Raw genomic sequence first — 21,171 nt, 5'->3', positions numbered from 1 at the left:
TTTGACCGGCGAAGCCTAGCTTATGTCACCAAAGAGAATTCTGTCATTTTCACTGGAAGATATTTGGATTATAGATTACGAGGTTTATTAGGATTTTTGTTAAGACACTTGTTTCAAGTAACAGTAATGTATTGTGGCTTGGGAAAACTTAATCCAACAGCCATTTATTAAACATAGAGCAAGGAACACATAGAAGGGTGAGTAAACACTGAAAAAGAAACATTACAACATCATTGTTCAGGTTTGTTATACCGAATACACTATTATCTGACTGATCATTCGGTTTTAAAATAAATTTAAATTGACTGAAACAGCTTGTTTATCATTGAAAAAATTGTGTTCAACATGGGTATGTCACATTGCTCAAAATATAGTCTCTTTTTGCAGCATTCGTAAGGGTTGACCTCAGGAAGAGGCCAGTCACGATCAGACTCATCAGAGTCAAAGTTTGTTTCAAAGTCCTCCCGACGTTTATTTATCTGCATGAGATTCCAAAACGTAGAGCTTCACAATCTGCAACTCTTTGTCAAACACAAATCTCCCCACACGATCATAAGACACAGTGAAATCTTGTTTCACAATATCTTCATCTTCAATGAGAACCTTTCTTATGCTCTTCCCTTGATTTTTTCCTTGGTACAAAAGTCAGCTCCTCTCTCATTTCAGCAGAACTTCTTGGCGGTGTTACACACATCATTCTTCTAGATGTTTCAGGACTGTTTGGAGCAGCGGCCGCCATTGTGACAGGAGCATGCAGAAAGTCTTCTGTGGTTAACTATATGCCCCTAAACCTTTTTTAAGTATCACACTTGGAAAGTAGGTAGGACCCCACAGGTGTGAAACAAACAAGGATGTGACACCTTCAGTAGTCATAAAACATTGGATGCTTTAGCACATTCAGTGAGATTATTTTCTCTTAAACAATGTATGTTTTCCTTGTGAACAAAGCATCAAAATTATCTTTCTAGTAAATCTAAAGTACACTGTTGCATGGTGGTTTTGTTTACATCTTAAGTTTGTGATGACCACTGATATAATTTAATAATGTACAAATCGGCCGAGAACTATAATTATTATTAATGTGTTAATGTTATATTTAAAAGAAGCAGTCTTGGTTCAGAGTGTTAGATGGATATTTCAAGAAAAAATATTTGTAAAGATCCTCTATATTCACACACACTCACAATACCCAAAACTGTGTTAAATACTTTAATCGAGCAAATTTAAAGAAATCTGACGTATATAAACACAGTAAAGCAGACAACACAAAGAGCTCGCTAACATTACAGCAGTTCTGTTTGCAAAAAAAAAAAAAAAAAATCCAGAGACTGACACACACAAAACTCTTTACAATCATGCATGACAATACAATACGATTGTGATGTTAAAAATGAAACTGTGGTTCAGAACAACACGCACAAATCATGGAAAGATAAAAAGAAAACATTTTAATTCTGCCACAACTAAGGCTCAAGCTCATTTTTGTTTGGTCTGGTTTCAGAGTTGGACTACTACAGTGAAAGACTTTTTGTACAGTACATATCTTCACAATGGAGTAATGTGGTGTTAAACATTTGGAGCAGTATCAAACACTATTCAACATAAACTAGAACCCCAAAACTCTAATGTAACTGTGAGCTAGTTTCACATCATGTAGATAATCTCGGTAATGAAATATCGTCTCCCTTGCATTTTCTGGCTAACAACTGAAATGCGGACTGATGCTAAACCCGTTTTTCAGGCATCAAGGTTTGGTGAAACATGTTATAAAATTTAAAAGATGATAAACTATATCAGATGTTCTTAAAAATGTAAACGTCGGACACGACAACTTTGTAAACACGTAATAACTAATATTTTAAGATAGATAAATGTTTAGATATTTTGTGAAAACAAAGATATAAAACAACATTTCAGGGGCCCATGCTGTCGAAGACCATAATTTCACACTGTGTTGTTTTAAAAGTAAAAGTAGATCAATTATAAAGACATGACAACACTCAGTTCCAGTTGTGTGTGTGTTTCCCGAATCAAACCTGTTAGTCTGATGAATACCTAAAACATCTAAAACATGTGTTGGTGCAGACCAGCTAAAATGGACTAAAACATGCCCCTTTCAATGAATTCTTTCTACATGTGATCTCTGGTTTATTTAGTGTGATGTTTAGAGAAACAGAGAAAGGAAATAGTTCCTGTGGCATCCATGACTTTTAATGTCTAACTTTAAGTGTAATAGACAGGTTTGTATTAAGTGTAACAGTCAGAACAGAAAATGGCAGGACTCATTTTCAAGTTGATTGAAAATTTTGTGTCTTTGTGACACTGGTAGACCAGAAAAAGCTCTAAAGTGCATCACAATCTCAGTTTAAACAGTCTCTTGACAATAATTTAATCAACTTGTACTCTATTTTGTTCATGTTTTTGCCTGTTTGACCAAACTCGAGGAATAGTCTTTATCTAAAAAACAATGAAAAAGATACACGGCTGGTGGACCGGATCGACATTAAAAGTTTTCACAATAATTTAGAAGAGAGGATTTCACTATTAGGTATTTGTTATTCTGATACATATTTCTGTTGTGGAAACATATTTCCTGTATAGAAGAGTATGTCTATAACCTATTCAAGGGCGTTTAGTGCAATCTTATGGATCTTAAACGTAATCACATTACAACAAGGTCACATAGTCCCTCTAGTAAATCCACCAAAAGTGGAGAAAGCAGAAAATTCTTAGCACACAGTAGATGCTAATGCTTCTGACATAAAGGCCTACTCTTTAATGTCCAGTAGAAATGTTGAAACTAACGAGTACGACAAATAAAAATGTGAACATCATCATCAGCTATATGAACAAGAGCTCTAGATGTAGGGGCGTTATTTTTATGCTGTAAAAATTCCTATGAACAGGCACTGTATGTTTGACCACAGTCAGAGAAAACTCTTCATCAGAAAACGGCAAAACAACATGTAAACAGATCAGTCGACTATCTCTGGCAAAAATAAATAAATAAATAAAATAAAATAGAATATATTTACAAGTCACACATTGACAATTTTTGTCTTATGTGCTCATTACAGCTAAAATCCTGTTTTGCCAAATGCCGTACACACTTTTGCATTTCATAATTCAGTGATTTTTTTTAGTCAGTTTTGCTCCGTATGCAAAAGTTATGTTTGAATTTTTCTATAACCATTACAAAAGTGAGAACATCGTAGTTCTCAAATGTGTCTGTATTACAACAAAAGCCCATCTAACAAATCTGGCAGAAGTGGAGAAACAGATGTTTAGCACATACACACATTGTAGATGCTTACGTACACCAGAGATGTTGCTTCATTTGAGTCAAAGAAGATGGCCATAGGAACAGATAACATTCTTTAATGTTGTTGTGTTTTGTCAAAATAATAAAATAATAAAAAAGTTTGGTCAAATGTTTAATACTTTTTCTTAAATGAATAGGATGTGCGCACCCTGCTCTCTTTCCCACGCGAGAGTTAGCATGAACTTACAGCAGTCTTCAAACAAAAACGGCCAAACAAACAAAATGTGAATGGTTTCATATCTGAACAAGATGACTTAATCTAGTGGATTAATAAAAATACCATTTACAAATCAACATAATTTTTTTTAACAATTGTATTCTGAATTTTATATGCATTGTAAACATTTTCTTGCTATACTCTCTTTCTTAGTGATTTGGTCACGTGAATACGCAAAAGGTTATGGATAAAATTTATCTACACAGGAGTGTGGAAACTTTAACATGCTCAAACTTAAATGAGTGTGCAGCTTTCAGTGGAACCGTTTCATTTGTTTAGGTTGTAATAGTTTTAAGTGTAAAACAGCTAGACTTAATTTTTTGTTGTGTCGATGCTTCATGTGATCACACTTTTTGGACAGACACAAAGTTGCACTAAAAGAAATATCTCGAAGAGAAAAACTCTAACTTAATTTCTTAATTTTCATTTATTCCTATTATGATGACACCACACAGAGATCACCTAAAAACGTACAGTCCAACAAACAAATTGTGAACGGCCGTCCAAAATCTTGATGTAGCTAAATCTTGAGGTGTAAGAAAAATGTCATTTAAAAAACATTGTGATTCTCAGATGTGAAACACCCTTGACATAATCTGCTGGCATGCAAAAATAGTCATAAATGTTTTAGCACAGCTATCTACACAAATAGTATGAGAACTGTATATTTTGTCACTTGCATAGAAAATTCATTACCAGTTTATCAGAGTCAAAAGGAAATGATGATAGTTGAAACATCCTTAGCTTGTACATTTCTTTCATTTTGATAATCTGCTGCTGGTGCTAAATTTTTTTTAGTAAACCATTTAACATTACATGATGCCTACAAAATAATCAAATAGTCAAAGTGTATGTTTTCTGTTCTAGGTAAGAACTTTTACACCGAGTGTTATAGGCCGGGTAAATAATTAGAAAATAGTATTTCTGTCGAATGAGAAAAGTTCAGTCATGCATTTAAGATGTAGAAATGATGTTTGCCAAACACATCCAAAGAGTTTTCTAGTCGTGTGGAAAAAGCACTTGTGTGCATAAATGATCTAAAGAAACAATGCTGGTCATCAGGTTATTTAAACATTTTTTAAGACAATAGACAGTGTGCCTTGCTTTAGTGACCCACAATGTGTAATCTTTTAAACATGTTTAAAATGGTAGGTGTAATTATTTTACTGAGTTTAAGCTAAATGTATATTTGTTCATTTACAGTACACATACTACAGGTTAGATTATTAAATTAAAACATTTCTTACATAACACAACGTAAAAACAACAAATACGAATTTGCTCATAAATAAAATTTAGTTTACTCAGTTTTACTGTGTATGTGTATGTGTGTGTGTGTGTTTGTGTGGTTCAGGTATACCCCATGTTATGGGGAACAATGATGGCAATATCCAAAATTCTTGGGGATTGTTTTTGTACCCGTGAGGAAACATGTTTATAAATCATACAGAATGAAGTGTTTTTGAAAATCTTAAAATGAAAGAAGTTTTCTGTAAGGGGTAGGTTTAAGTGTAAGGTTGGTGTATGGTGATGCAAAATACAATTTGTACAGTCTAAAAAAACATTACGTCTACGGGATGTCCAATAGAACATGGAAAACCAATTTGTGTGTGTGTGTGTGTGTTTAGAGTTGGTTTTAAAATTAACGTGAGATTTCAACTCCTTTTAAACACCACATATTATGGATAGTATTTTCTTAACATTAAGGAATGCCTGTTTGATTTTATTAATTCCAGATAACATTCAATTATTTATCTCTTCAGCGGCTTGGTTAGTTGATGATTTAGATAATTGTCTCTCTCACTCTTTGAAATTCTCACCTGGAAAGACACCAGACATCGTCCTCCTTTTCAAATGTGTTTGTAGACGGGGAGCATGTGGCCTGTCGGTGCCTAAGTATCAACACCATATAGAGCAAACAAACATTGATCCTGTCAAGACATCAAAACCCTCACTTTTGCACAGCCATTTTTTCCCCCCAGGAAGAACCCAAACACCTCCCCACTGTCTTTAGGTGTGAACAACAAGCCAGAAAGGAACTTCACAGAAACCCCCCCACAGCTCTGGTTACAGATACAACCATCATAAGAAATCCCCCACTGCTCTGGTAACAGATACAACCATCATATATCCAGTAATAAACACAACACAAGTCAAATCTGAGATCTCTTTGATCTTTTGATTTACACACCTCTGCCATGTCAATCAAGGGTCACAGGACCCAGTGGCATGGCAACCGCTTTGACTGACAGGCCTTATAGTCATAAATCAATCCAACTGACCATGCACACTTCTGACTACCTGTCAATCTACACGGACTGTACGGCCATAAATCAGGCCATAAATCAGGGTCATAAATCATCAAGACTTGAGATAAAGTGTATGATAGGACTACTAATCAGTTCGGTTCAGACGAGCTGTGAGTCAGTCTGCTTCACACTGAATCACACATGCGCAGTATCATCAGGTCCTCGGTTCTCGACGAATCAGACGCGTCTGACAGAAACGGTTCTCAATGAGCGCTTCAGAACTCCTGACCTGATATTTAGATAAACTATTCTTCAATAAATATATTTGTTTGACATGGAAGCTGCGGAATATATATTATAAAAAAAAAAAAAAAAAACACCCCAGAAAAAAGGGCACTTTCTCTCCAGGAATAAAAAGGGCAGGTGCTCAAGCCCCCTTTGATGTCTATAGCTGTGTCCAAATTCAGGGTCTACATCAGGGCCGTCGCCAGAACAAACCAAATGGGGGGGGGGCATTTAATTTTTATAGGGGGGCACACTTTTTTTAATGATCTGAGACGGACCATAACATAAACCCATATTAGGCTATAACTAAAATAGACCACAATAGTCTTGTTTTGTTCAATTATTCAAATAAAATACTTCACCGTTTGATCTCAACGTCTCTGTTTATTGTCTCTTAACATTTCCAAAACCGCCAAAAATTTATTCTGAGATCGCATGCAACGCGCAGCTCAGCTGCGCAAAGGAATTGCGTATAAACAATACAATACTGTATGCTTAACTAAATGAATTGCATGATTTATATATACATATACATATACTTTCAAACTGCATATTGTAATTTGAATTAATAAAACTACTAACACAAAAAGAACATATTGAAAGGTCTGCTGCTGGAGACTTGCCATTGGTTGTTGTATTTGAATGATTAATGAGGTAGGTCTTTGCAAGGTTTGGGTGCTGTTTTGGGATGTTTTAACAGTCATTTATGAATATAATTATATTTTAAATTATATTCTGTGTAATAATGCGTTGAATAATGAATCGTCTGAATCATTTCTGAAGGTAATGTGTTATGCATTTCTAGTGTTACCGTTGTAGTGATTACTGTTTCTGTGAGCCAAGTTCTGCTGAAACAACGATATCAGTGCAATAATCTAAACGAATAACATTCAATATCAAAAAACGCTAAAAATCTAAAATCGCTCTAGCCGCTCTGCTCACGATACTGCAGAAAGATTCGTGTGCGCTCTGATGTTGACCGAATGCTTAACTTGTATTGAAAGTGGCCGCAAAGCAAACAGACTTGTTGATCTTATGCAGATTAACCACAAGAAGGTTAACGTTATAAATTAATCTCATTAAATGTTGTTGTGGACGAAATATTAAGATCCTTTACTTAAAATGAACGATCTGAGACACCATGGTCCACATATCACTTTTAATTATTTTTTTATGTCCCTGTACGCAAACAGGGACACATCATAGATTACTGCAAACGCAAAACAGCAATAATCAACCTGTCCTCTATTTTGCTTGGGAACTAATGTGATCGGAGCTGCGTCCTCTGGAATCCTCTCAAGCGGTTGACTTCTACGTTCCGATTGGTTGCTGCCCAACCGCGTCATAGCTCATTACCATAAAGTTGCCTTGATTTCAACTCTGCTCGACGCTCTCAAAGGCCAAGTCGCACCGCGCCGCTCCTCGACGCTGGTTTACATTGAAAATGAATGACTTCCGGCCACTTTGACGCTCTCGACGCCGGCGGTGTGAATGCACAGTAATGCAAGTTTGGTTAATTGTTCTGTGCGTTACGTTTAGGGGGGCACAAAAAGTCATTTGGGGGGGCACTGCCCCCCGATGCCCCCCCTTGACGACGGGCCTGGTCTACATCCTTCGGAGGACGCATTTGAAGGATGTTACGTCACAGCGCCGCGACGAAGGCTGTCCAAATTTGTAGGATCCTTCAAATGCGGTCCACAAATGCGTCCTCCTTTTCCCCGAATTGGAAGGATGGGTGTGGTGGATCCTTTCGCGTCCTACCTATCCCATAATTCTTTTCGGCAGGACGAAGCGAGCTGTAGCGGAGTGGGGGAGGAGCATTATTTTCGATGTTTTTTAAAAACTGAAAGAAGGGTAGGCTGTCCAAATTCACAAACACCGACTTCCGGTTTTTGTGGTCGTCGGAGGACCCATCCTCCTTCAACCGGGTAGGAAGGATCCTAAGGAGGATGCAGACCTTGAATTTGGACACAGCTTATGTGTGCACGTGCCTGGTCTGTTGCATGTCGTTCATTTTGAACGAATCTTTAATATGATTCAAGACTATCGAGTTGTCTCAGAGAGTGATTTTTTCATTTTGTGTTGACCGCACATGCGGATTACACAACATATGGGTTCTGAATCAACAGGTGTGGTCCTAGTCTTTTATTCTTCATCTCAGTCCCATAGAGATGGGAAGAGAAAAAGATTAGTTCATTTTGACTCAAAGATCCGAGTCAGTAAAATGAATCTGAACTTCCCACTACTACTTGCAACACGGCAAGCAATTGGTCAACACTGACAAGTTACAGCGCAATATGAAAGACTTCGTCTTTAACAACAAACAACCTATGAAACTAGTAATGAACAATATGAAACTAAAAGATATAAGCTTAATTTAAAATGTCATAGGAACTGTAGGCTATTTAGAGGTGGATATACTCAATTCAGAGGTGGATAAACGCACATTGGAGGTGGGTAAATGCTTTTTCCGAATTTTGGGAGGTGCGTAAACAGTGTTTACGTGCGTTTAGCCTCCACTACATCCCTGCTTCTAGGCCATCTCTTCTACTTACTCTGTACTGGAGCGATGTTCATTCCTGCTCCAGGGGATCTCCCTTGTTCGGCACACCTGGGCTACGTTCAGCCCTGACAAAATGTTGCACAACGTTTTTTAAACAGAAACGGTGATGCGTTGAACACACTGTTCGGATGACGCAAGAGTTGCAGCTATGGCAGCTGAGAAGGCCATTCTTTGTGTTCTTTGTGAAGACTTTTCGGAGCCATCTATTTAGCCTCACATACTGACTTTATTTGTAGTTCATACGGTTTTAATACCCTGTATTTTCTTTCTCATTTTTAGGAAAAGCACTTAATTACCATTGTTTATTTCTATAACAAATGTCTTAAACTTGCAATGAAGCTAAAAATAAACAACTATCATTATGTTGATATGTTATATTTTTACAATAAAACTTGCGACAAACATGCCTTCTAATATCCTCAGTTGTTGCTTATACTGAGCTGCAACGAATACATTTGTACATTATTTTCCTTGAAGACATTGTGCGAGTTCACTTTAATACTGCGTGCTTTATATACATGTTGTTGCTGATTGGACTGCAGTTCTGACACATCTACCAAACAAGAGAAAACACATCTCAAACCCCATTGCACACCGGTGCACTCCGTTTCCAGGAAACATGACGTTCAACCCGGAAACCGTAGCAAGACGTTGCGCAACATTTTGAACATGAACATGCCCCTGATTCTGATGGTCAGCTCGTTAGGAAAGCGCGCTCACAGAGTGAGTAGAATAAGACAGACCTCCCAATTGTGCAGTGCTGTCGGTCCCCAGGCCCAGCACTGAAAAACCCCATTACATAGGATGAGACATGACAGCCTGATTTCTCCTCAGTGGGACTGCTGTATACCGGCTTCCAGTGCTAGCTTACAACCTCCGCTTGCTAGGTTGCAAGTAGGTCAGGCAGCAGTGTTACACACAACAGGCCAGAAGGTGGTCTGCTTAATTCAAGTCCCTGTTTGGGCAAAGGTCAGTCTTCTTTTTGGAGGCCTCAGATTGCTATCACTACGGTCCATCTCTTCTGCTGACTCTGTTCTAGAGCGATGTTCCTTCCTGCTCCCGGGGATCAGTGCATCTCCCCAATGCACACCTGATTCTGACGGTCAGCCCTTTAGGAAAGTGAGTAGAATAAGACAGGCCTCCCAATTGTGCAGTGCTATCGGTCCCCAGGGGCAGTACTGAAAAACCCTATTACATAGGATGAGACATGGCAGCCTGATTTCTCCTCAGTGGGACCGCTGTTCTTCCCATTTGCAGGGCTAGCTTGCAATCTCTGCTTGCTAAATGAGCTGGGTTGGTTGCAAATAGGTCAGACAGAAGTGTTGCACACAAACTGAGCAGAAATTGGTCAACTTCTGTAGTCGTGGCCGAGTGGTTAAGGTGATGGACTAGAAATCCATTGGGGTCTCTCGCGCAGGTTTGAATCCTGCCGACTACGCTGTTTGCTGATGTCCACGAGGACAAGCGTCCATGCATTTTTCACGGTCCTCGCACTGATTTGCGAAATGTCCAGTCCCTCTTCGATGGACAAACACGGCGCTAGTGCTTCTTGTATCCGGGCTCCAGGGGTTGTGTTTGGTGAGCCAGTGGCACGCCGTGATCGTATAGTGGTTAGTACTCTGCGTTGTGGCCGCAGCAACCCCGGTTCGAATCTGGGTCACGGCAACCCTTTGAGTATACGGGAAGGTTAAACATTTTTTACCACCTCATCTTTCTGCTTGATTTTGTTCCTGAAGCTTGGCCTGTTCAGGGAACCACCAGACAAGGGGGCTTGCAGTCTACCGTTAGGTGTAGTCGTGGCCGAGAGGTTAAGGCGATGGACTCGAAATCGATTGGGGTCACCCCGCGCAGGTTCGAACCTTGCCGACTACAGGAGGGCTTCGCAGTATTGCTTTAGCTTTCTGTGACGGTAATTGTGCCTTATATGGTCCTTTGCCCTCCTTCGCTCTCTGTGCCATAACTGCTTCTAGCCTTCATCCCGTGACCCCTGCGTCTCTTCTGGGCAGCTTGTTGTAAAACTGCTGTTATATAAAAGGTGAGAAGCCAGTGCTTCACAAGAGCCCGGATAGCTCAGTCGGTAGAGCATCAGACTTTTAATCTGAGGGTCCAGGGTTCAAGTCCCTGTTCGGGCGAAGGTCTGTCACTTTTAGTGGCCTCAACTTGCAATCACTATGGTCCATCTCTTCTGGTGACTCTGTACTGGAGCGGTGTTCCTTCCTGCTCCAGGGGATCTCCCTTGTTCGGCACACCTGATTCTGATGGTCAGCTCTTTAGGAAAGCGCACTCACAGAGTGAGTAGAATTAGACAGACCTCCAAATTGTGCAGTGCTGTCGGTCCCCAGGCCCAGCACTGAAAAACCTCATTACATAGGATGACACATGGCAGCCTGATTTCTCCTCAGTGGGACTGCTGTTTTACCCGCTTCAAGGACTAGCTTACAATCTCCGCTAGCTAGGTTGCAAGTAGGTCAGGCATCAGTGTTACACACAACAGGGCAGAAGGTGGTCTGCTTAATTCAAGTCCATGTTTGGGCGAAGGTCAGTCTTCTTTTTGGAAGCCTCAGCTTGCTATCACTAAGGTCCATCTCTTCTGCTGACTCTGTTCTAGTGCGATGTTCCTTCCTGCTCCCGGGGATCAGTGCATCTCCCCAATGCACACCTGATTATGACGGTCAGCCCTTTAGGAAAGTGAGTAGAATAAGACAGGCCTCCCAATTGTGCAGTGCTGTCGGTCCCCAGGGGCAGTACTGAAAAACCCTATTACATAGGATGAGACATTGCAGCCTGATTTCTCCTCAGTGGGAGCGCTGTTCTTCCCATTTGCAGGGCTAGCTTGCAATCTCTGCTTGCTAAATGAGCTGGGTTGGTTGCAAATAGGTCAGACAGAAGTGTTGCACACAAACTGAGCAGAAATTGTTCTACTTCTGTAGTCGTGGCCGAGTGGTTAAGGCGATGGACTAGAAATCCATTGGGGTCTCCCCGCGCAGGTTCGAATCCTGCGGACTACGCTGTTTGCTGATGTCCATGAGGACAAGCGTCCATGCATTTTTCACGGTCCTCGCACTGATTTGCGAAATGTCCAGTCCCTCTTCGATGGACAAACACGGCGCTAGTGCTTCTTGTATCCGGGCTCCAGGGGTTGTGTTTGGTGAGCCAGTGGCACGCCGGGATCGTATAGTGGTTAGTACTCTGCGTTGTGGCCGCAGTAACCCCGGTTCGAATCCGGATCAGGGCAACCCTTTGAGTATACGGGAAGGTTAAACATTTTTTACCACCTCATCTTTCTGCTTGATTTTGTTTCTGAAGCTTGGCCTGTTCAGGGAACCACCAGACAAGGGGGCTTGCAGTCTACCGTTAGGTGTAGTCGTGGCCGAGAGGTTAAGACGATGGACTCGAAATCCATTGGGGTCACCCCGCGCAGGTTCGAACCCTGCCGACTACGGGAGGGCTTCGCAGTATTGCTTTAGCTTTCTGTGACGGTAATTGTGCCTTATATGGTCCTTTGCCCTCCTTCGCTCTTTGTGCCATAACTGCTTCTAGCCTTCATCCCGTGACCCCTGCGTCTCTTCTGGGCAGCTTGTTGTAAAACTGCTGTTATATAAAAGGTGAGAAGCCAGTGCTTCACAAGAGCCCGGATAGCTCAGTCGGTAGAGCATCAGACTTTTAATCTGAGGGTCCAGGGTTCAAGTCCCTGGTCGGGCGAAGGTCTGTCGCTTTTAGTGGCCTCAACTTGCAATCACTATGGTCCATCTCTTCTGGTGACTCTGTACTGGAGCGGTGTTCCTTCCTGCTCCAGGGGATCTCCCTTGTTCGGCACACCTGATTCTGATGGTCAGCTCTTTAGGAAAGCGCACTCACAGAGTGAGTAGAATAAGACAGACCTCCAAATTGTGCAGTGCTGTCGGTCCCCAGGCCCAGCACTGAAAAACCTCATTACATAGCCTGATTTCTCCTCAGTGGGACTTCTGTTTTACCCGCTTCAAGGACTAGCTTACAATCTCCGCTAGCTAGGTTGCAAGTAGGTCAGGCATCAGTGTTACACACAACAGGGCAGAAGGTGGTCTGCTTAATTCAAGTCCATGTTTGGGCTAAAGTCAGTCTTCTTTTTGGAGGCCTCAGCTTGCTATCACTAAGGTCCATCTCTTCTGCTGACTCTGTTCTAGAGCGATGTTCCTTCCTGCTCCCGGGGATCAGTGCATCTCCCCAATGCACACCTGATTCTGACGGTCAGCCCTTTAGGAAAGTGAGTAGAATAAGACAGGCCTCCCAATTGTGCAGTGCTGTTGGTCCCCAGGGGCAGTACTGAAAAACCCTATTACATAGGATGAGACATGGCAGCCTGATTTCTCCTCAGTGGGACCGCTGTTCTTCCCATTTGCAGGGCTAGCTTGCAATCTCTGCTTGCTAAATGAGCTGGGTTGGTTGCAAATAGGTCAGACAGAAGTGTTGCACACAAACTGAGCAGAAATTGGTCAACTTCTGTAGTCGTGGCCGAGTGGTTAAGGCGATGGACTAGAAATCCATTGGGGTCTATCGCGCAGGTTCGAATCCTGCCGACTACGCTGTTTGCTGATGTCCATGAGGACAAGCGTCCATGCATTTTTCACGGTCCTCGCACTGATTTGCGAAATGTCCAGTCCCTCTTCGATGGACAAACACGGCGCTAGTGCTTCTTGTATCCGGGCTCCAGGGGTTGTGTTTGGTGAGCCAGTGGCACGCCGTGATTGTATAGTGGTTAGTACTCTGCGTTGTGGCCGCAGCAACCCCGGTTCGAATCCGGGTCACGGCAACCCTTTGAGTATACGGGAAGGTTAAACATTTTTTACCACCTCATCTTTCTGCTTGATTTTGTTCCTGAAGCTTGGCCTGTTCAGGGAACCACCAGACAAGGGGGCTTGCAGTCTACCGTTAGGTGTAGTCGTGGCCGAGAGGTTAAGGCGATGGACTCGAAATCCATTGGGGTCACCCCGCGCAGGTTCGAACCCTGCCGACTACGGGAGGGCTTCGCAGTATTGCTTTAGCTTTCTGTGACGGTAATTGTGCCTTATATGGTCCTTTGCCCTCCTTCGCTCTTTGTGCCATAACTGCTTCTAGCCTTCATCCCGTGACCCCTGCGTCTCTTCTGGGCAGCTTGTTGTAAAACTGCTGTTATATAAAAGGTGAGAAGCCAGTGCTTCACAAGAGCCCGGATAGCTCAGTCGGTAGAGCATCAGACTTTTAATCTGAGGGTCCAGGGTTCAAGTCCCTGTTCGGGTGAAGGTCTGTCGCTTTTAGTGGCCTCAACTTGCAATCACTATGGTCCATCTCTTCTGGTGACTCTGTACTGGAGCAGTGTTCCTTCCTGCTCCAGGGGATCTCCCTTGTTCGGCACACCTGATTCTGATGGTCAGCTCTTTAGGAAAGCGCGCTCACAGAGTGAGTAGAATAAGACAGACCTCCAAATTGTGCAGTGCTGTTGGTCCCCAGGCCCAGCACTGAAAAACCTCATTACATAGCCTGATTTCTCCTCAGTGGGACTGCTGTTTTACCCGCTTCAAGGACTAGCTTACAATCTCCGCTAGCTAGGTTGCAAGTAGGTCAGGCATCAGTGTTACACACAACAGGGCAGAAGGTGGTCTGCTTAATTCAAGTCCATGTTTGGGCGAAAGTCAGTCTTCTTTTTGGAGGCCTCAGCTTGCTATCACTAAGGTCCATCTCTTCTGCTGACTCTGTTCTAGAGCGATGTTCCTTCCTGCTCCCGGGGATCAGTGCATCTCCCCAATGCACACCTGATTCTGACGGTCAGCCCTTTAGGAAAGTGAGTAGAATAAGACAGGCCTCCCAATTGTGCAGTGCTGTCGGTCCCCAGGGGCAGTACTGAAAAACCCTATTACATAGGATGAGACATGGCAGCCTGATTTCTCCTCAGTGGGACCGCTGTTCTTCCCATTTGCAGGGCTAGCTTGCAATCTCTGCTTGCTAAATGAGCTGGGTTGGTTGCAAATAGGTCAGACAGAAGTGTTGCACACAAACTGAGCAGAAATTGGTGTACTTCTGTAGTCGTGGCCGAGTGGTTAAGGCGATGGACTAGAAATCCATTGGGGTCTCCCCGCGCAGGTTCGAATCCTGCCGACTACGCTGTTTGCTGATGTCCATGAGGACAAGCGTCCATGCATTTTTCACGGTCCTCGCACTGATTTGCGAAATGTCCAGTCCCTCTTCGATGGACAAACACGGCGCTAGTGCTTCTTGTATCCGGGCTCCAGGGGTTGTATTTGGTGAGCCAGTGGCACGCCGGGATCGTATAGTGGTTAGTACTCTGCGTTGTGGCCGCAGCAACCCCGGTTCGAATCCGGGTCACGGCAACCCTTTGAGTATACGGGAAGGTTAAACATTTTTTACCACCTCATCTTTCTGCTTGATTTTGTTTCTGAAGCTTGGCCTGTTCAGGGAACCACCAGACAAGGGGGCTTGCAGTCTACCATTAGGTGTAGTCGTGGCCGAGAGGTTAAGGCGATGGACTCGAAATCCATTGGGGTCACCCCGCGCAGGTTCGAACCCTGCCGACTACGGGAGGGCTTCGCAGTATTGCTTTAGCTTTCTGTGACGGTAATTGTGCCTTATATGGTCCTTTGCCCTCCTTCGCTCTCTGTGACATAACTGCTTCTAGCCTTCATCCCGTGACCCCTGCGTCTCTTCTGGGCAGCTTGTTGTAAAACTGCTGTTATATAAAAGGTGAGAAGCCAGTGTTTCACAAGAGCCCGGATAGCTCAGTCGGTAGAGCATCAGACTTTTAATCTGAGGGTCCAGGGTTCAAGTCCCTGTTCGGGTGAAGGTCTGTCGCTTTTAGTGGCCTCAACTTGCAATCACTATGGTCCATCTCTTCTGGTGACTCTGTACTGGAGCGGTGTTCCTTCCTGCTCCAGGGGATCTCCCTTGTTCGGCACACCTGATTCTGATGGTCAGCTCTTTAGGAAAGCGCGCTCACAGAGTGAGTAGAATAAGACAGACCTCCAAATTGTGCAGTGCTGTCGGTCCCCAGGCCCAGCACTGAAAAACCTCATTACATAGCCTGATTTCTCCTCAGTGGGACTGCCGTTTTATCCGCTTCAAGGACTAGCTTACAATCTCCGCTAGCTAGGTTGCAAGTAGGTCAGGCATCAGTGTTACACACAACAGGGCAGAAGGTGGTCTGCTTAATTCAAGTCCATGTTTGGGCGAAGGTCAGTCTTCTTTTTGGAGGCCTCAGCTTGCTATCACTAAGGTCCATCTCTTCTGCTGACTCTGTTCTAGAGCGATGTTCCTTCCTGCTCCCGGGGATCAGTGCATCTCCCCAATGCACACCTGATTATGACGGTCAGCCCTTTAGGAAAGTGAGTAGAATAAGACAGGCCTCCCAATTGTGCAGTGCTGTCGGTCCCCAGGGGCAGTACTGAAAAACCCTATTACATAGGATGAGACATGGCAGCCTGATTTCTCCTCAGTGGGAGCGCTGTTCTTCCCATTTGCAGGGCTAGCTTGCAATCTCTGCTTGCTAAATGAGCTGGGTTGGTTGCAAATAGGTCAGACAGAAGTGTTGCACACAAACTGAGCAGAAATTGGTGTACTTCTGTAGTCGTGGCCGAGTGGTTAAGGCGATGGACTAGAAATCCATTGGGGTCTCCCCGCGCAGGTTTGAATCCTGCCGACTACGCTGTTTGCTGATGTCCATGAGGACAAGCATCCATGCATTTTTCAAGGTCCTCGCACTGATTTGCGAAATGTCCAGTCCCTCTTCGATGGACAAACACGGCGCTAGTGCTTCTTGTATCCGGGCTCCAGGGGTTGTGTTTGGTGAGCCAGTGGCACGCCGTGATTGTATAGTGGTTAGTACTCTGAGTTGTGGCCGCAGCAACCCCGGTTCGAATCCGGGTCACGGCAACCCTTTGAGTATACGGGAAGGTTAAACATTTTTTACCACCTCATCTTTCTGCTTGATTTTGTTCCTGAAGCTTGGCCTGTTCAGGGAACCACCAGACAAGGGGGCTTGCAGTCTACCGTTAGGTGTAGTCGTGGCCGAGAGGTTAAGGCGATGGACTCGAAATCCATTGGGGTCACCCCGCGCAGGTTCGAACCCTGCCGACTACGGGAGGGCTTCGCAGTATTGCTTTAGCTTTCTGTGACGGTAATTGTGCCTTATATGGTCCTTTGCCCTCCTTCGCTCTTTGTGCCATAACTGCTTCTAGCCTTCATCCCGTGACCCCTGCGTCTCTTCTGGGCAGCTTGTTGTAAAACTGCTGTTATATAAAAGGTGAGAAGCCAGTGCTTCACAAGAGCCCGGATAGCTCAGTCGGTAGAGCATCAGACTTTTAATCTGAGGGTCCAGGGTTCAAGTCCCTGTTCGGGCGAAGGTCTGTCGTTTTTAGTGGCCTCAACTTGCAATCACTATGGTCCATCTCTTCTGGTGACTCTGTACTGGAGCAGTGTTCCTTCCTGCTCCAGGGGATCTCCCTTGTTCGGCACACCTGATTCTGATGGTCAGCTCTTTAGGAAAGCGCACTCACAGAGTGAGTAGAATAAGACAGACCTCCAAATTGTGCAGTGCTGTCGGTCCCCAGGCCCAGCACTGAAAAACCTCATTACATAGCCTGATTTCTCCTCAGTGGGACTGCTGTTTTACCCGCTTCAAGGACTAGCTTACAATCTCCGCTAGCTAGGTTGCAAGTAGGTCAGGCATCAGTGTTACACACAACAGGGCAGAAGGTGGTCTGCTTAATTCAAGTCCATGTTTGGGCGAAGGTCAGTCTTCTTTTTGGAGGCCTCAGCTTGCTATCACTAAGGTCCATCTCTTCTGCTGACTCTGTTCTAGAGCGATGTTCCTTCCTGCTCCCGGGGATCAGTGCATCTCCCCAATGCACACCTGATTATGACGGTCAGCCCTTTAGGAAAGTGAGTAGAATAAGACAGGCCTCCCAATTGTGCAGTGCTGTCGGTCCCCAGGGGCAGTACTGAAAAACCCTATTACATAGGATGAGACATGGCAGCCTGATTTCTCCTCAGTGGGAGCGCTGTTCTTCCCATTTGCAGGGCTAGCTTGCAATCTCTGCTTGCTAAATGAGCTGGGTTGGTTGCAAATAGGTCAGACAGAAGTGTTGCACACAAACTGAGCAGAAATTGGTCTACTTCTGTAGTCGTGGCCGAGTGGTTAAGGCGATGGACTAGAAATCCATTGGGGTCTCCCCGCGCAGGTTCGAATCCTGCCGACTACGCTGTTTGCTGATGTCCATGAGGACAAGCGTCCATGCATTTTTCACGGTCCTCGCACTGATTTGCGAAATGTCCAGTCCCTCTTCGATGGACAAACACGGCGCTAGTGCTTCTTGTATCCGGGCTCCAGGGGTTGTGTTTGGTGAGCCAGTGGCACGCCGTGATTGTATAGTGGTTAGTACTCTGCGTTGTGGCCGCAGCAACCCCGGTTCGAATCCGGGTCACGGCAACCCTTTGAGTATACGGGAAGGTTAAACATTTTTTACCACCTCATCTTTCTGCTTGATTTTGTTCCTGAAGCTTGGCCTGTTCAGGGAACCACCAGACAAGGGGGCTTGCAGTCTACCGTTAGGTGTAGTCGTGGCCGAGAGGTTAAGGCGATGGACTCGAAATCCATTGGGGTCACTCCGCGCAGGTTCGAACCCTGCCGACTACGGGAGGGCTTCGCAGTATTGCTTTAGCTTTCTGTGACGGTAATTGTGCCTTATATGGTCCTTTGCCCTCCTTCGCTCTTTGTGCCATAACTGCTTCTAGCCTTCATCCCGTGACCCCTGCGTCTCTTCTGGGCAGCTTGTTGTAAAACTGCTGTTATATAAAAGGTGAGAAGCCAGTGCTTCACAAGAGCCCGGATAGCTCAGTCGGTAGAGCATCAGACTTTTAATCTGAGGGTCCATGGTTCAAGTCCCTGTTCGGGCGAAGGTCTGTCGCTTTTAGTGGCCTCAACTTGCAATCACTATGGTCCATCTCTTCTGGTGACTCTGTACTGGAGCAGTGTTCCTTCCTGCTCCAGGGGATCTCCCTTGTTCGGCACACCTGATTCTGATGGTCAGCTCTTTAGGAAAGCGCGCTCACAGAGTGAGTAGAATAAGACAGACCTCCAAATTGTGCAGTGCTGTCGGTCCCCAGGCCCAGCACTGAAAAACCTCATTACATAGCCTGATTTCTCCTCAGTGGGACTGCTGTTTTACCCGCTTCAAGGACTAGCTTACAATCTCCGCTAGCTAGGTTGCAAGTAGGTCAGGCATCAGTGTTACACACAACAGGGCAGAAGGTGGTCTGCTTAATTCAAGTCCATGTTTGGGCGAAGGTCAGTCTTCTTTTTGGAGGCCTCAGCTTGCTATCACTAAGGTCCATCTCTTCTGCTGACTCTGTTCTAGAGCGATGTTCCTTCCTGCTCCCGGGGATCAGTGCATCTCCCCAATGCACACCTGATTACGACGGTCAGCCCTTTAGGAAAGTGAGTAGAATAAGACAGGCCTCCCAATTGTGCAGTGCTGTCGGTCCCCAGGGGCAGTACTGAAAAACCCTATTACATAGGATGAGACATGGCAGCCTGATTTCTCCTCAGTGGGAGCGCTGTTCTTCCCATTTGCAGGGCTAGCTTGCAATCTCTGCTTGCTAAATGAGCTGGGTTGGTTGCAAATAGGTCAGACAGAAGTGTTGCACACAAACTGAGCAGAAATTGGTGTACTTCTGTAGTCGTGGCCGAGTGGTTAAGGCGATGGACTAAAAATCCATTGGGGTCTCCCCGCGCAGGTTCGAATCCTGCCGACTACGCTGTTTGCTGATGTCCATGAGGACAAGCGTCCATGCATTTTTCACGGTCCTCGCACTGATTTGCGAAATGTCCAGTCCCTCTTCGATGGACAAACACGGCGCTAGTGCTTCTTGTATCCGGGCTCCAGTGGTTGTGTTTGGTGAGCCAGTGGCACGCCGTGATCGTATAGTGGTTAGTACTCTGCGTTGTGGCCGCAGCAACCCCGGTTTGAATCCGGGTCACGGCAACCCTTTGAGTATACGGGAAGGTTAAACATTTTTTACCACCTCATCTTTCTGCTTGATTTTGTTCCTGAAGCTTGGCCTGTTCAGGGAACCACCAGACAAGGGGGCTTGCAATCTACCGTTAGGTGTAGTCGTGGCCGAGAGGTTAAGGCGATGGACTCGAAATCCATTGGGGTCACCCCGCGCAGGTTCGAACCTTGCCGACTACGGGAGGGCTTCGCAGTATTGCTTTAGCTTTCTGTGACGGTAATTGTGCCTTATATGGTCCTTTGCCCTCCTTCGCTCTCTGTGCCATAACTGCTTCTAGCCTTCATCCCGTGACCCCTGCGTCTCTTCTGGGCAGCTTGTTGTAAAACTGCTGTTATATAAAAGGTGAGAAGCCAGTGCTTCACAAGAGCTCGGATAGCTCAGTCGGTAGAGCATCAGACTTTTAATCTGAGGGTCCAGGGTTCAAGTCCCTGTTCGGGCGAAGGTCTGTCGCTTTTAGTGGCCTCAACTTGCAATCACTATGGTCCATCTCTTCTGGTGACTCTGTACTGGAGCGGTGTTCCTTCCTGCTCCAGGGGATCTCCCTTGTTCGGCACACCTGATTCTGATGGTCAGCTCTTTAGGAAAGCGCACTCACAGAGTGAGTAGAATAAGACAGACCTCCAAATTGTGCAGTGCTGTCGGTCCCCAGGCCCAGCACTGAAAAACCTCATTACATAGGATGACACATGGCAGCCTGATTTCTCCTCAGTGGGACTGCTGTTTTACCCGCTTCAAGGACTAGCTTACAATCTCCGCTAGCTAGGTTGCAAGTAGGTCAGGCATCAGTGTTACACACAACAGGGCAGAAGATGGTCTGCTTAATTCAAGTCCATGTTTGGGCGAAGGTCAGTCTTCTTTTTGGAGGCCTCAGCTTGCTATCACTAAGGTCCATCTCTTCTGCTGACTCTGTTCTAGAGCGATGTTCCTTCCTGCTCCTGGGGATCAGTGCATCTCCCCAATGCACACTTGATTCTGACGGTCAGCCCTTTAGGAAAGTGAGTAGAATAAGACAGGCCTCCCAATTGTGCAGTGCTGTCGGTCCCCAGGGGCAGTACTGAAAAACCCTATTACATAGGATGAGACATGGCAGCCTGATTTCTCCTCAGTGGGACCGCTGTTCTTCCCATTTGCAGGGCTAGCTTGCAATCTCTGCTTGCTAAATGAGCTGGGTTGGTTGCAAATAGGTCAGACAGAAGTGTTGCACACAAACTGAGCAGAAATTGGTGTACTTCTGTAGTCGTGGCCGAGTGGTTAAGGCGATGGACTAGAAATCCATTGGGGTCTCCCCGCGCAGGTTTGAATCCTGCCGACTACGCTGTTTGCTGATGTCCATGAGGACAAGCGTCCATGCGTTTTTCACGGTCCTCGCACTAATTTGCGAAATGTCCAGTCCCTCTTCGATGGACAAACACGGCGCTAGTGCTTCTTGTATCCGGGCTCCAGGGGTTGTGTTTGGTGAGCCAGTGGCACGCCTGGATCGTATAGTGGTTAGTACTCT

At 44.9% G+C, this 21,171-nt stretch overlaps 28 non-coding genes across 28 annotated transcripts; all 28 read left to right on the top strand.

Moving 5' to 3' along the window:
* Positions 1 to 9,993: 9,993 nt before the first annotated feature.
* trnas-aga (transfer RNA serine (anticodon AGA)) lies at positions 9,994 to 10,074 on the top strand. Its single transcript has one exon. It is a non-coding gene; the product is annotated as a tRNA-Ser (tRNA).
* A 155-nt stretch (positions 10,075 to 10,229) lies between these two features.
* trnah-gug (transfer RNA histidin (anticodon GUG)) lies at positions 10,230 to 10,301 on the top strand. Its single transcript has one exon. It is a non-coding gene; the product is annotated as a tRNA-His (tRNA).
* Positions 10,302 to 10,426: 125 nt separating this feature from the next.
* trnas-cga (transfer RNA serine (anticodon CGA)) lies at positions 10,427 to 10,508 on the top strand. Its single transcript has one exon. It is a non-coding gene; the product is annotated as a tRNA-Ser (tRNA).
* Positions 10,509 to 10,695: 187 nt separating this feature from the next.
* Positions 10,696 to 10,768, top strand: trnak-uuu (transfer RNA lysine (anticodon UUU)). Its single transcript has one exon. It is a non-coding gene; the product is annotated as a tRNA-Lys (tRNA).
* Positions 10,769 to 11,562: 794 nt separating this feature from the next.
* trnas-aga (transfer RNA serine (anticodon AGA)) lies at positions 11,563 to 11,644 on the top strand. The gene has a single exon. It is a non-coding gene; the product is annotated as a tRNA-Ser (tRNA).
* A 352-nt stretch (positions 11,645 to 11,996) lies between these two features.
* On the top strand, positions 11,997 to 12,078 carry trnas-cga (transfer RNA serine (anticodon CGA)). The gene has a single exon. It is a non-coding gene; the product is annotated as a tRNA-Ser (tRNA).
* Positions 12,079 to 12,265: 187 nt separating this feature from the next.
* Positions 12,266 to 12,338, top strand: trnak-uuu (transfer RNA lysine (anticodon UUU)). Its single transcript has one exon. It is a non-coding gene; the product is annotated as a tRNA-Lys (tRNA).
* Positions 12,339 to 13,117: 779 nt separating this feature from the next.
* Positions 13,118 to 13,198, top strand: trnas-aga (transfer RNA serine (anticodon AGA)). Its single transcript has one exon. It is a non-coding gene; the product is annotated as a tRNA-Ser (tRNA).
* Positions 13,199 to 13,353: 155 nt separating this feature from the next.
* On the top strand, positions 13,354 to 13,425 carry trnah-gug (transfer RNA histidin (anticodon GUG)). The gene has a single exon. It is a non-coding gene; the product is annotated as a tRNA-His (tRNA).
* Positions 13,426 to 13,550: 125 nt separating this feature from the next.
* trnas-cga (transfer RNA serine (anticodon CGA)) lies at positions 13,551 to 13,632 on the top strand. Its single transcript has one exon. It is a non-coding gene; the product is annotated as a tRNA-Ser (tRNA).
* Positions 13,633 to 13,819: 187 nt separating this feature from the next.
* Positions 13,820 to 13,892, top strand: trnak-uuu (transfer RNA lysine (anticodon UUU)). The gene has a single exon. It is a non-coding gene; the product is annotated as a tRNA-Lys (tRNA).
* Positions 13,893 to 14,671: 779 nt separating this feature from the next.
* Positions 14,672 to 14,753, top strand: trnas-aga (transfer RNA serine (anticodon AGA)). The gene has a single exon. It is a non-coding gene; the product is annotated as a tRNA-Ser (tRNA).
* Positions 14,754 to 14,908: 155 nt separating this feature from the next.
* Positions 14,909 to 14,980, top strand: trnah-gug (transfer RNA histidin (anticodon GUG)). The gene has a single exon. It is a non-coding gene; the product is annotated as a tRNA-His (tRNA).
* A 125-nt stretch (positions 14,981 to 15,105) lies between these two features.
* trnas-cga (transfer RNA serine (anticodon CGA)) lies at positions 15,106 to 15,187 on the top strand. The gene has a single exon. It is a non-coding gene; the product is annotated as a tRNA-Ser (tRNA).
* Positions 15,188 to 15,374: 187 nt separating this feature from the next.
* trnak-uuu (transfer RNA lysine (anticodon UUU)) lies at positions 15,375 to 15,447 on the top strand. The gene has a single exon. It is a non-coding gene; the product is annotated as a tRNA-Lys (tRNA).
* A 779-nt stretch (positions 15,448 to 16,226) lies between these two features.
* On the top strand, positions 16,227 to 16,308 carry trnas-aga (transfer RNA serine (anticodon AGA)). The gene has a single exon. It is a non-coding gene; the product is annotated as a tRNA-Ser (tRNA).
* Positions 16,309 to 16,463: 155 nt separating this feature from the next.
* Positions 16,464 to 16,535, top strand: trnah-gug (transfer RNA histidin (anticodon GUG)). The gene has a single exon. It is a non-coding gene; the product is annotated as a tRNA-His (tRNA).
* A 125-nt stretch (positions 16,536 to 16,660) lies between these two features.
* Positions 16,661 to 16,742, top strand: trnas-cga (transfer RNA serine (anticodon CGA)). Its single transcript has one exon. It is a non-coding gene; the product is annotated as a tRNA-Ser (tRNA).
* Positions 16,743 to 16,929: 187 nt separating this feature from the next.
* trnak-uuu (transfer RNA lysine (anticodon UUU)) lies at positions 16,930 to 17,002 on the top strand. The gene has a single exon. It is a non-coding gene; the product is annotated as a tRNA-Lys (tRNA).
* Positions 17,003 to 17,781: 779 nt separating this feature from the next.
* trnas-aga (transfer RNA serine (anticodon AGA)) lies at positions 17,782 to 17,863 on the top strand. Its single transcript has one exon. It is a non-coding gene; the product is annotated as a tRNA-Ser (tRNA).
* Positions 17,864 to 18,018: 155 nt separating this feature from the next.
* trnah-gug (transfer RNA histidin (anticodon GUG)) lies at positions 18,019 to 18,090 on the top strand. Its single transcript has one exon. It is a non-coding gene; the product is annotated as a tRNA-His (tRNA).
* A 125-nt stretch (positions 18,091 to 18,215) lies between these two features.
* Positions 18,216 to 18,297, top strand: trnas-cga (transfer RNA serine (anticodon CGA)). The gene has a single exon. It is a non-coding gene; the product is annotated as a tRNA-Ser (tRNA).
* A 187-nt stretch (positions 18,298 to 18,484) lies between these two features.
* On the top strand, positions 18,485 to 18,557 carry trnak-uuu (transfer RNA lysine (anticodon UUU)). The gene has a single exon. It is a non-coding gene; the product is annotated as a tRNA-Lys (tRNA).
* A 779-nt stretch (positions 18,558 to 19,336) lies between these two features.
* On the top strand, positions 19,337 to 19,418 carry trnaf-aaa (transfer RNA phenylalanine (anticodon AAA)). The gene has a single exon. It is a non-coding gene; the product is annotated as a tRNA-Phe (tRNA).
* A 155-nt stretch (positions 19,419 to 19,573) lies between these two features.
* Positions 19,574 to 19,645, top strand: trnah-gug (transfer RNA histidin (anticodon GUG)). The gene has a single exon. It is a non-coding gene; the product is annotated as a tRNA-His (tRNA).
* Positions 19,646 to 19,770: 125 nt separating this feature from the next.
* On the top strand, positions 19,771 to 19,852 carry trnas-cga (transfer RNA serine (anticodon CGA)). Its single transcript has one exon. It is a non-coding gene; the product is annotated as a tRNA-Ser (tRNA).
* A 187-nt stretch (positions 19,853 to 20,039) lies between these two features.
* trnak-uuu (transfer RNA lysine (anticodon UUU)) lies at positions 20,040 to 20,112 on the top strand. The gene has a single exon. It is a non-coding gene; the product is annotated as a tRNA-Lys (tRNA).
* Positions 20,113 to 20,906: 794 nt separating this feature from the next.
* Positions 20,907 to 20,988, top strand: trnas-aga (transfer RNA serine (anticodon AGA)). Its single transcript has one exon. It is a non-coding gene; the product is annotated as a tRNA-Ser (tRNA).
* Positions 20,989 to 21,171: the final 183 nt, after the last annotated feature.

This window comes from Carassius auratus, unplaced genomic scaffold, assembly GCF_003368295.1.
Source record: "Carassius auratus strain Wakin unplaced genomic scaffold, ASM336829v1 scaf_tig00215887, whole genome shotgun sequence".
Lineage (NCBI taxonomy): Eukaryota > Metazoa > Chordata > Actinopteri > Cypriniformes > Cyprinidae > Carassius > Carassius auratus.
The sequence above is the reverse complement of the archived record's forward strand: the minus strand, read 5'-3'. Positions and strand labels throughout refer to the sequence as shown.